At 44.2% G+C, this 12,769-nt stretch overlaps 1 protein-coding gene across 4 annotated transcripts in view; it reads right to left on the bottom strand.

Annotated features, from left to right (window-relative positions):
- Positions 1–12,769, bottom strand: part of LOC126961331 (fatty-acid amide hydrolase 1) — a 61,789-nt gene that overhangs the window by 26,176 nt on the left and 22,844 nt on the right. The gene's annotated exons all lie outside the window — the stretch shown is intronic.

The raw sequence follows: 12,769 nt of genomic DNA, 5'->3' as shown, positions 1-12,769 counted from the left end.
CTGTCTTTGTTCCAGGGGTAGGAGCAGCAAATGCTCTGCTTCTCCATTTCCTTTCTCTTCTGTGAGCCTTTCCCAGGGGCCTACTAAAGGGGAGGATGCAGTCCTGCTCTAAGGAACTGCTATGATTTGAGTGTATGTGTCCCTCAAAATTCCTACTGAAACCTGATCACCAAGGTAATGGTATTAGAAGGTGGAGCTTTTTGGGGAGGTGATTAGATCAAACGGGCCCTGGCCTCATGAATAGGATTAAAGACCTTATAAAAGAGGTATGAGGTAGCTGTTCACAGCCCCTTTCCCCTTCTGTTCTGCCATGGGACAACTCAGTCATAAGGCACCATCTATAAAGCAACGAGCAAGCTGTCCCCAGACACCAAATCTGCCAGTGCCTTGACCTTAGACCTCCCAGCCTCTAGAACTGTAAGAAATAAATGTTCTACTCTTTATAAATTACCCATTCTCAAGTTGTTTTTGTTTGTTTATGTTTGTTTGTTTTTTGTTTATTTTTGAGACAAAGTCTCACTCAGTTGCCCAGGCTGGAGTGCAGTGATGCGATCTCAGCTCACTGCAACCTCTGCCTCCCAAGTTCAAGCAATTCTCCTGCCTCAGCCTCCCGAGTAGCTGGTACTATGGGCGCACGCCACCACACCCAGCTAATTTCCGTATTTTTAGTAGAGACGGGGTTTCACCACGTTGACCAGGATGGTCTAGATCTCTTGACCTCGTGAACTGCCCACCTCGGCCTCCAAAAGTGCTGGGATTACAGGTGTGAGCCACTGCACCCGGCCCTTCTCAAGTATTTTGATATTGCCACATGACTGGACTAAGGCAGAAACTCACAGCCCCACATAGGAGAGAGGATTCCACACTCAGAAGCACTGCCTGGGGTGCTGACAATTTACAAAGCACTGTCAGGACTTTGAATGCAGATATCTGGGCCCCCTACCAACCCCTACACCCTCCTCTGAGTTTGGGGAGAGTTTATCTCCTGTGCTAAGTTGATAACATAAATGACCCCAATAATCCAGGACCCCTTGTATCTGTGCTTTCTGCAAAGTGATTTTGTAACTCCTCTCCCCAGGAGTAGAGTCTATTTCCCTACCCATGCAATCTTTGTGATTTACTTTAACTAATGGAAAGTAGTGGAAGGAATTTTGTGCTACTTCTTAGCCCAGGCTGTAAGAGAACTGTTTTGTTTCTCTCTCCTGGAACCCTGCCACTGCCATGAGAAAAAGCCCAAGCTAGCCTGCTGGAGGACTAGAAATCATGTGGAGAAAAGCCAAAGCCTGCTTAGCCCATTTGCCCTTGGTCAGGCCGTTACACAGTGAGACAGCCAAGATGAGCAGAGCCACCTGACTGCAGATACATGAGTGAGTCTTGCCAAGCCAACTTAGGTCAGCAGAAACACCCGCCAAACCATAGACTCAGAGAATAATAAATGGTTGTTTAAACCACCACTTTGAGGATTGGTTCATTACAAAGCAATAGTTAACTGATACACCTCCTGATCCTCATTGCCCAGATAAGTAACCGAGGTCTTACAGACAACCAGTCACTTGCTCAGTGCTACACAGTCAGTGGAGGGCCCAACTGTGAATCAAACCTGGATCTTCAAGACTCAAAATCCCTTGGCCAGGCGCAGTGGTTCATGCCTGTAATCCCAACATTTTGGGAGGTCAAGGCGGGAGGATCACTTGAGGTCTGGAGTTCAAGACCAGCCTGTTCAACATGATGAAACCCCGTCTCTACTAAAAATGCAAAAATTAGCTGGGTGTGGTGACACACACCTATAGTCCCAGCTACTCAGGAGGTTGAGGCAGGAGGATCCCTTGAACCAGGGAGGCAGAGGTTGTGGTGAGCCAAGATTGCACCACTGAATTCCGGCCTGAACAGAGAGAAACTCCATCTCAAAAAAAAAAAAAAAAAAAAAATCTTTGCTATGGCCAGGCATGGTGGCTCACACCTGTAATCCTAGCACTTTGGGAGGTCGAGGCAGGAGGATCCACTGAGCCCAGGAGTTTGAGACCAGTCTGGGCAACATAGGGAGACCCTGTCTCTTTTTTTTTTTTTTTTTTTTTTTTTTGAGACAGAGTCTCGCTCTGCCGCCCAGGCTGGAGTGCAGTGGCCGGATCTCAGCTCACTGCAAGCTCCGCCTCCCGGGTTCACGCCATTCTCCTGCCTCAGCCTCCCGAGTAGCTGGGACTACAGGCGCCCGCCACCTCGCCCGGCTAGTTTTTTGTATTTTTTAGTAGAGACGGGGTTTCACCGGGTTAGCCAGGATGGTCTCGATCTCCTGACCTTGTGATCCGCCCGTCTCGGCCTCCCAAAGTGCTGGGATTACAGGCTTGAGCCACCGCGCCCGGCCTCCCTGTCTCTATTTTTAAAAATAAAAATTTTTTTAAAAAATCCTGCTGCCTTGGTAACAAGGACACCTACGACTAGACTGTGGAATCATTATTAAAGGTTCCCAATCATTAACTTGGAAACCCACCAGCCATACCTCACCTTCAATCTGTTTTCCTTAACCTGTTTTCACTCATGCCTTCTTTGGATACACATGAAATACATGCTGTCTCCCTCCTATAATGTATTTGAAACTGTGTGGTTAGTTTCTTTACCATTCAGTACCTGAATTTCCTCATCTATAAAATGGGGATGTTGTACCACCCCATTGGTTGCCATGGGAATTAAATGACTTAATGTTAGGGAAGTGCTTAGAACAGTGCCTGACATGTAGCAAGGACTATATCATTAAATAAAATAAAAATGTGACTAAAACTGATTCACAGCAATGGCAATTTTATTAGGAAAACATTTTTATTTGGATCATGAGAGCGACATATATTTTTCACTTTGATCTGGTGACATCAGTCTGAGTGTTGAGTCAGCTTGTCTGCCATAAGCTCTTCTATCCAAGTTGGTGTGGGAGAAAACATCTCGTGGGTGGCAAACCAGTTTTTGAAAACCAGACGTGCAGAAAAGCACATCTCTCATCTTGAGAAGCAATCTTAGGTCATTATCACACATTTATGTCGTATTTCACAGAGAATATATTCTTGGTAGGTTGTATGCAAATCAAATCCCAAGGTAAGTCTATTATTATTTAAAGAGCTCTAGTTGGGTGCAGTGGCTCACACCTGTAATCTCAATACTTTGGGAGGCCAAGGCGGGTGGATCACTTCAGGTCAGGAGTTTGAGACCAGCCTGGCCAACATGGTGAAACCCATCTCATCTAAAAATACAAAAAGTAGCCGGGCATGGTTTCACGTGCCTGTAATCCCAGCTACTCAGGAGGCTGAGGCACAAGAATTTCTTGAACTCGGGAAGTGGAGGTTGCAGTGAGCTGAGATTACGCCACTGCACCCCAGCCTGGGCGACAAGAGTGAAACTCTATCTCAAAAAAAAGAAGATTATAGTTGATTTTTTTTCTTTTTCGTTTTTTGCCTTGCACATATTTCATCGTTGTGTCTTGGTTTACTTGACCTTCCTGTCTCAGAAGTATGCTTTTCTCTGGGAAGACTTCCCAGAATTCCCTTATCTGGATCAGGGCCACTTCTCTATGCTCTCAAAGCTGCCTGTGTTCCCTGGTGCAAGGATTTATCATACAGTATTGAATCATCTGTTCCTGTGTCTGTCTGGACTCTCCTCAGAGCAAGCACTGGGTCCTACACCACCTTATTCCTCGCACCATGAACATGCAGTGAACACTGCATGCCGGGCGTGGTGGCGAGCGCCTGTAGTCCCAGCTTCTTGGGAGGCTGAGGCAGGAGAATGGTGTGAACCCGGGAACCAGAACTTGCAGTGCGCCGAGATTGTACCACAGCACTTCAGCCTGGGCGACAGAGCAAGACTCTGTCTCAAAAAAAAAAAAAAAAAAAAATTAGCCAGGCGTGGTGGCAGGCGACTGTAATCCCAGCTACTTGAAATGCTGAGGCAGGATAATTGCTTGAACCTGGGAGGCAGTGAGCCAAGATCGGACCACTGCACTCCAGCCTGGGCAACAGAAGAAAATTTTGTCTCAAAAAAACAAAAAAAATCTAGGTGGCAATGTTATGCTGGTGGTTAAGGACAGAGCCTCTCCTACCACTGTGCCACTGACTTGCTATGTGACCCTGGACAAGTCACTTAACTCTAATATGCCTCAGTTTTCTTCTGGTAAAATGGGGACAATAATACTGACCTACCTCAAAGGGCAGTTTTGAGGCATGACTAATGCTTTTTATAAAGCATTTTGGGATCCTTCAGCACAGGAATTCTCAAGACCTGAGTATTTTTTATAATAACAATGTCCACCATGAAGTTGATCTGTCTATGTGTCCCAGATGCTATCATTAGTCTACACGGTTCTCCAAGAGACTGAATGAATCCATTGGAGAAGTGGTGGATGACTGGCCAGAAAAAATTTGAGAATGCTTAAACTCATTCCCATGGAAACATACATAGGATAACTTTTCTTTGATTAGGTGGGATTTCTCCCTTTTTACGTGGCATAGTAGTTATTTGTGACTTAAGAATAATTTTGGAATAATTTCTATTAATATCAACTCTGAAGCTAGTTATACTGAGATTGTGTTTGTTCATAAAAAAAGTGAAATGAATCTAAAAAAAAAAAGACACCACCTCTGTGCACATTTCATTGGCTAAAGCAAGTCACGTGACTATGCCTACCTGCAGAGGGAGTGGGGAAGGCAAGCCTACCACGTGTCCAAGAGAAGAAGTAACTAGGTATTTGTGAGAAGTTCTAAGGCGTACCATACCCACAAATTGACTTCATGACCGCTAATGAATCATGGTTGTGAGCCATAATTCAGAAAACACTCATTGAAAGGTTTCGTAGGCTAACCTACAATCTGGCTCACTACAACTTCTTTCTACTGGTCCCAGCTCTGCCCCTGGGGATACTCAAAACACATCTGCTTCCCCTGCCTCAGAACAGTCCTAGTTGGAGACAGCATCTCTCTTCCTTAAGTCTGTCTTTCTCCTGGTGAAATACTCCCAATTCTCCCAGTTCTCCCCAGAACGAGACTTTCAGTTTTCTCTCCTTCCTGGTCACCCTCTTCAGCCAGTACACCTCCTAAAGTGTCACCTCAAAATATGGTCTAAACGGGTTGGAGCTCAAGAGTTCCCATTTACTCAGAGAGATAAGGTTGAGTAAGCTTAAGGACAGGACCGACTTTCAGAAGCAATTTCTGTACAGTCAGCTATTGAACTTCCTCATTCAGTAAATTCTGATAATCATATTCCCACTGGGGGGCCCATGAAATCTGATCAGATCGTTTTCCAGCTTAAAACTCCCACAATGGCTTCCAGTGACTCAGGATAGAATACCTATTCCTTCAAGTGGCCCAGAAGGCCCTGTTGTAGGTTGGCTTCCGCCTGCTTCTCCAGCCTTGTGTTTCACAACCATTCCTCTCTCCCTACACTGCAGGATACTGGACCTCTTTCAGAATCTAGAATATCCTCTTTCCCGACTTCACATTCACACGAACTGTTCCCTCTGCTAGAGCACTCCCAACATCCTCCTCTGCCTCACTGATTTAACTCCTCTTTATCTTCAGCTCTGTTTAAACATCTCTTCCTCCAGGCAAGGATAGGTCCCTCAGGTATATGCACATTACACTTCTCTCAGTACTTGGCTCACTCATAATTTACTTATAACTAATTGTAATTGCTTATAATTTACTTGTAATTACTTGTCTATCTTGCCCACTAGATTGCACATCCCATGAGAACAAGGACTTTTTTCTGCTGTGTTCACCACTCACTCTAGTATCTACAATTAAGCTTAGCACATAGGAGGTACTCAAATGTATATTAACTACCAAATAGGTACTAAGCATGTTGGTATTTGGGGGTTAGGGATGCAAAAATAAATACCAGCTTACTGTCCCTAACAATTCCTAGTTTGGGGATGGGTAAAGAAGAAAAAGTGGCCATGGAAAGTGCTATATTCATTGTATTATAGAGAGCGTTGGGGAGCACAGAAGAGGATCAACTCAGCGTTAGAAGGATTAGAGAAAGCTTCCAGAGGGGTGGAAATCTGAGCTAGCAAGAAAGCACAAGGGAAAAGGCATTTAGGTAGAGGAGACAATTTGTCCTGACACAGAAGCATTGGCTTATGTTATGCATGGATAGACAAAGAATTTGTATGAAAGGGGAGGAGCAGGGCATGACAGAGACACAGATGAAACAGCATCAACAACCAGGGATCAGGGCAAGAGTCTGGACTTGATCCTGTTGGCAATGCAGAGAGAACAAAGGATCTTTCTGTAAAAACGGGTTCTCGCTATGTTGCTCAGGCTGGTCTCAAACTTCTGGCCTCAAGCGACCCTGGTGGCCTCGGCCTCCAAAAGTGCTGGGATTACAGGCATAAGCCACCATGCCCAGCCTAAAGAACAAAGAATTATAAGCAGATGAATGACACTCAGATTTGTGTTACTTATTAACACAAATGACATATGTTAAAATTTTATTTAAATTTACTTAACCATTTCCAAAACTTACTGGCTTAAAACAACCACTACTTTATTTGTTCACAATTCTGGGGGTCAGTGATTTAGGCTGGTCTTGGCTGGGGTCACTCATGATGTTTGGGTCACCTAACTGTTTAACTGAGCTTGGGAGGTCTAAGACAGCTTCCAGCACGTGTCTCCAGCAGGTTGGTCCAGGCTTCTTCACAGAGCAGCAGAAGAGCTCCAAAATGAGCATGGAAGTTGCAAGGTTTCTTGAGGCCTACACGCAGAAGTTGCACAGCATCCCTTCCACCAGACTTTATTGGTCAAAACAAATCATAAGACTGGCCCAGATTCAAGAGGTGGGGAAACAGACTCCATCTCTTACTGATAGAAGTAGCAAAGTCACATTGTACTGGGACAGAATGGGAGGATTATTGTGATCAACGATCACACAATAGATAAGGGGTGGCATGAGAGGATGGGGAAGAATGGAAAAATTTAGGGCTGATTAGAGTAATAGAAATGAGTTTTGAGGATACTGCCATTGATCAGTGAGAAATGATAAGGCCCTACCTAAGGCAGGAATGCTAGGAAGGGGAGAAATATAAGCAACATTTCAAGAAAGAAATTTCAGATTGCGGCTGGGCGCAGTGGCTCATGCCTGTAATCCTAGCACTTTAGGATGCCAAGGCAGGCAGATCACTTGAGCTCAAGAATTCAAGACTAGCCTGGGCAACATGGCGAAACCCCATCTCTACTAAAAATACAAAACTTAGCCAGGCGCGGTGGCACGTGCCTGTAGTCCCAGCTACACAGGAGGCTGAGGCAGGAGGATCACTTGAGCCTGGGAGGCGGAGGTTACAGTGAGCCAAGATCATGCCATGGCACTCCACCCTGGTGAGAGCCAGACCCTGTCTTAAAAAAAAGGAAAAAGAAATTTCAGACTGTAACTTTTTGAGTTACTTAAGCAATCTAAGCTTGTTTCCTTCTCTATAAAATGGGACTAAAAAGAGTGTATCAGCTGACTCTGGATTTGCTGCCTATAAGTTAGCCTTACTCTGCAAGGAGCAGTATTGTTCAATAAAAGATTGCTGTCTAACACCACTAGCTTGCCCTTGAATTATTTCCTGGCTTTCTCCCAGGCTAAGCCCCAGTTTTGAGGCTTGCCTGTCCTGCAATAAAAACACACCATAAAAATAGTGCAAAGAAAAGCCACAAAATGGATGAAAATGTTCAAATTAACAAATAATTCTTTCAAAGTTTTATAATAAATAGGCAACAACAAAAAAGAGCATATCCTAGGGTTTCTGTGAAAGTAGGAAACAATGATGTAAATAAAACAATGCTTTTTTCACATGGGCCTAGCTCAGGTACATTGATATACAGTAGTGATTACTGTCACAGCGTCAAGGATGGCTGCAGTTTCTGGCATGGGCAGCAGGGCAAAGGGTGGTGGTAAGTTTGAAGATGAAGAATGCAGATGGGAAGAAGGGCAGATTGGCAGGGGTGAGAGTAGTGATTTGTTACTGGGGGTCTCTGCTTGACCCCCTTGCCTTCACTAAAGACCCTCAAATTTGAGATCTTCTAATCCAAAGGTTCTTAACTTGGGGTTTACAGATGGGCCTTAGGAAGTACCCAAGCCCCTGAAATCTTATGTAAAATGCTATGGTGTTTTCTATCTTTGTTCTTCTGAGAATGACCAAAGCTTTTACCAGTCTCTCAAACAGATCTGTGACTCCTAAAACGTGAAAACCATAGCTCCAAGCTATCAATCTATATTGACCCATAGTGCCCCAATACCTGACCCTCTGCTATGGTTGAACTGTTGCAAGTCACAAGGAAAGAGGAGCTCATGAACAAGACTGAGGCAATACTGCTAAGCTTCCAGGTCTCTCAATGTGATCCCTTCTACATTAAGCCATATTTTGCATTATTATTCTCTGTGGGCTTGGTTCTCTACCCGCTTCTTTTTTTTTTTTTTTTTTTTTTTTTTTTTTTTTGTATTTTTATTAGAGAAGGGGTTTTGCCATGTTGGTCAGCCTGGTCACAAACTCCTGACCTCAGCTGATCCACCTGCCTTGGCCTCCCAAAGTACTGGGATTACAGGCATGAGCCACCATGCCCAGCCAACCCCTTCTCTTTTTTTAGGGATACCTCAGGTGTACAAAATTGAATTAATCATAATCTTTGTTTATAACATACTTTTATCACTTCGTCATGAATATTTTTATACATAACTTTTTATTAACTTAGCTGCTTTTAATAATGCAATAAGCACCAAATATAAAAGCGAGAGCCCTAACAATAATCTAACTTTATGTTCCCTCCAGCCCCATCCTATCCCCCTATCTGTAAGAACCATTATACTGAATCCCATAGTGAGAACCATTCTTTCCCCCATAGTGATAACCATTCTTTCCTTCTTACATGGCTTTACTGCATACATGTTCTTTTTACGTTTTTAAATTCTTAGTTGTGCCGGGCGCGGTGGCTCAAGCCTGTAATCCCAGCACTTTGGGAGGCCGAGACGGGCGGATCACAAGGTCAGGAGATCGAGACCATCCTGGCTAACACGGTGAAACCCCGTCTCTACTAAAAAATACAAAAAACTAGCCGGGCGAGGTGGCGGGCGCCTGTAGTCCCAGCTACTCGGGAGGCTGAGGCAGGAGAATGGCGTGAACCCGGGAGGCGGAGCTTGCAGTGAGCTGAGATCCGGCCACTGCACTCCAGCCTGGGCGGCAGAGGGAGACTCCGTCTCAAAAAAAAAAAAATAAATAAAAAATAAATAAATAAATAAATTCTTAGTTGTATTTAATTTTATAGCACCACTAGTCATTAGAGAAATGCAAATTAGGACCACAATGAGGTATCAAGACACATCCACTAGAATAAAGTTACTTATTATTTATTTTTGAGACAGAGTCTCCCTCTGTTGCCCAGGCTGGAGTACAGTGGTGCAATCCCAGCTCACTGCAACCTCTACCTCCTGGGTGCAAGCGATTCTTGTGCCTTAGTCTCTCAAGTAGCTGGAATCACAGGCAGGTGCCACTATACCTGGCTAATTTTTGCATTTTTAGTACAGACGGGGTTTCACCATGTTGGCCAGGCTGGGCTTGAACTCCTGACCTTAAGTGATCCACCCACCTTGGCCTCCCAAAGTACTGGGATTACAGACATGAGCCACCCCACCTGGCCCAGTAGAATAAAGTGTAAGGTTGATAATCCTAAGTGTTAGCAAAGATGTGGAGCAACTGGACCTCTCATACATTGCTGATGGCAATGCAAAATGGTAGATCCACTTTGGAAAACAGTATGATGGTACCTTATAAAGTTAAACATACATTTACCATATAACCTAGCAATTCTTCCCCTAAGTATTTACTAGACGAAAACATGGGCTGGGCACGGTGGTTCATACCTGTAATCCTAGCTTTGGGAGGCTGAAGCGGGTGGATCATCTGAGGTCAGGAGTTCGAGACCAGCCTGGCCAACATGGCAAAACCCCATTTCTACTAAAAATACAAAAAAATTAGCCAGGCATGGTGGCGGGTGCCTGTAATCCCAGCTACTCAGGAAGCTGCAGCAGAAGAATCGCTTGAACCTGGGAGGCAGGGGTTGCAGTGAGCCGACATTGCACCATTGCACTCCAGCCTGGGCAAGAGAGTGAGACGCCATATCAAAAAATTAAAAAAAGAAAAGAAAACATGTACTTACAAAATTATATGCCCAAAAGGTCTTAGCAGCATTATTAATAATAGCCCAAAACTGGAAGCAACTCAAATGTCCATCAACTGGTGAAGAGATACACAAAATGGTGGTATGTCTGCACCATGGAATACAATTCAGCAATAAAAAGGAACAAAACATTAATACTCACAACAAAGTGAATCTCAAAAACATTATACTAAGTCAAAGAAGTCAAACACCAAAGACTACATATTGTATGATTCCATGCATATATGCAAAAATTTTCCCAGACCAAATATTTGAAAGGATTATCCAGGCTTCACAGAGCATAATCACGTAAGATTTTTATTTAAAGGCAAAGGACACAGGGCAGCAAGAGAAAGACTGGGTAGGTAAACATCAGGAATCTCAGAACTTCCCAAATACAAGCTCCCCATGGCCCTTATGCATATGTGTACTGCACTGCAAAGTGCCTTTGGATTGAATCATCATGATCTATGTGAGGAATCCATCCTGGTTTTGGGAGAGCTCAAATCAGAAGTTCTCAGCAGGGCTTTTATGTTGCTCTGGCCATGTAATTAAGCCAGACATATGTAACTGGTTAGACCAGCTGCAAATAATCAATAAAAGGAGTAATCAGTGGAGCTTCAGACTTTATTATTTTTGAAATGGAGTCTCTCTGTAGCCCAGGCTGGAGTGCAATGGCGCTATCTTGGCTCACTGAAACCTCCGCCTCCCAGGTTCAAGCAATTCTCCCTCCCCAGCCTAGTGGGTAGCTGAGATTACAAGCACCTGCCATCATGCTTCTTGTATTTTTGTAGAGATGGGGTTTCACCATGTTGGCCAGGCTAGTCTTGAACTCCTCCTGACCTCAGGTGATCCACCTGCCTCAGCCTTCCAAAGTGTTGGGATTACAGGCATGAGCCACAGCACCTGGCCGAGCTTCAGACTTTAAACAGCACATTATAAACAGCACATTATAAATCCCAATGCCCTTATCTTTTTTTTTTTTTTGAGACAGAGTCTCACTCTGTCACCCTGGCTGGAGTGCAAGGGCACAAGACGGAGTCTCACTCTCTTGCCCAGGCTGCTCACTGCAGCCTCAAACTCCTGTGCTCAAGTGATCCTCCTGCCTCAGCCTCCTAAGTAGCTGGGACCACATGCACATGCCAGCACATCCAGCTACTTTTTTTTTTTTTTTTGAGACAGAGTCTTGCTCTGTCACCCAGGTTGGAGTGCTGTGGCGCAATCTCGGCTCACTGCAAGCTCTGGTTCCCAGGTTCACACTATTCTTCTGCCTCAGCCTTCCAAGAAGCTGGGACTACAGGCTCCCACCACCACGCCCGGCTAATTTTTTGTATTTTTTAGTACAGACGGGGTTTCACCATGTTAGCCAGGATGGTCTTGATCTCCTGACCTTGTGATCCACCCGCCTTGGCCTCCCAAAGTGCTGGGATTACAAGTGTGAGCCACTGTGCCCAGCCTACTTTTTTTTTTTTGGTAGAGACCAGGTCTCGCTATATTGTCCAAGCTGATCTAGAATTCCTGGGCTCAAGTGATCTTCCCACCTCGGCCTTCCAAAGTGTTGAGATTACAGGCATGAGCCACTGTGCCTAGCCTACTTTCTACATCTTGATGGTGATGGTGACTATACTATTATATACAATTATCAATATTTATTAAACAATATATTTAAAATGTATGAACTATATTGTATGTAAAGAATAACTCCACAGAAAAGAAAAAAACCTTTCATTCAGAAAGGGCATCATGCTACATTTACTCTTCTGGGATTAAACTTTTTTCACTTAATTATTTTATTGCTCAGATTCATCCATATGGTTAAGTATCATTATAGTTCATTTGACAATTGTATAATATTCTATTATGTGAATATTCTAATTTACTTGTCCACTCTCTTGCTCATGGGCATCTGGGTTATTTCTAGGCTTTTGCTTTTGTGAATAGGGCTGCTATGAATATTCTTGTACATGTCTCCTGGTGTACATGTATGAGTTTCTCTAGGATTTATCCCCAGTATTGGATTAACTGGGTTATAGGGTAGCTGAATGTTCAATTACAGCAGATAAACTGTTTTCCAAAGTAGTTCTCTGCTTTTCTTATCTAGGTCTGTCTGTCCCCAATTAGATCATGACTCTAGAGGCAGGGGACCCTCTCATTTTGAATTACCACTGCTTAGCATTCAATTAGCACCAGGTTGGATATCCAGGAGTCCAAGGGCAGAAGCCCAGGCACCTGAGGCCTTTTAGCCTCAGCAAATACTAAGTACTATACAGAGTGAACAGCATGCAGGGACCATATGCCACGCACGGAGCCTGGTTAGGGTCCTACTCAGAGCACTAACCATGCCCCTTGAAGCTCCATCTTCTAGCTTCACCTGATTTTGAGTCTCAGAGATCTTCCAGGGTCCTCAATTACAATGCAAATCCCAAAAGAAGGCTTAACCTCAGTTAAAGTCCCTCCTCAACTGACACCTCTAATACCCAAATAAGGATGAGCAGGAAAGGCAGAAGGGACAAAAAGAGTGGCAGGAAGAGGAGGAATAAGGAAAGCGGAAGAGCCAAGAAGCCTTCGGGTATTCTAAAGTTACATACCCTTTTCTGCACATG

Source organism: Macaca thibetana, chromosome 1, assembly GCF_024542745.1.
Source record: "Macaca thibetana thibetana isolate TM-01 chromosome 1, ASM2454274v1, whole genome shotgun sequence".
Lineage (NCBI taxonomy): Eukaryota > Metazoa > Chordata > Mammalia > Primates > Cercopithecidae > Macaca > Macaca thibetana.
The sequence above is the reverse complement of the archived record's forward strand: the minus strand, read 5'-3'. Positions and strand labels throughout refer to the sequence as shown.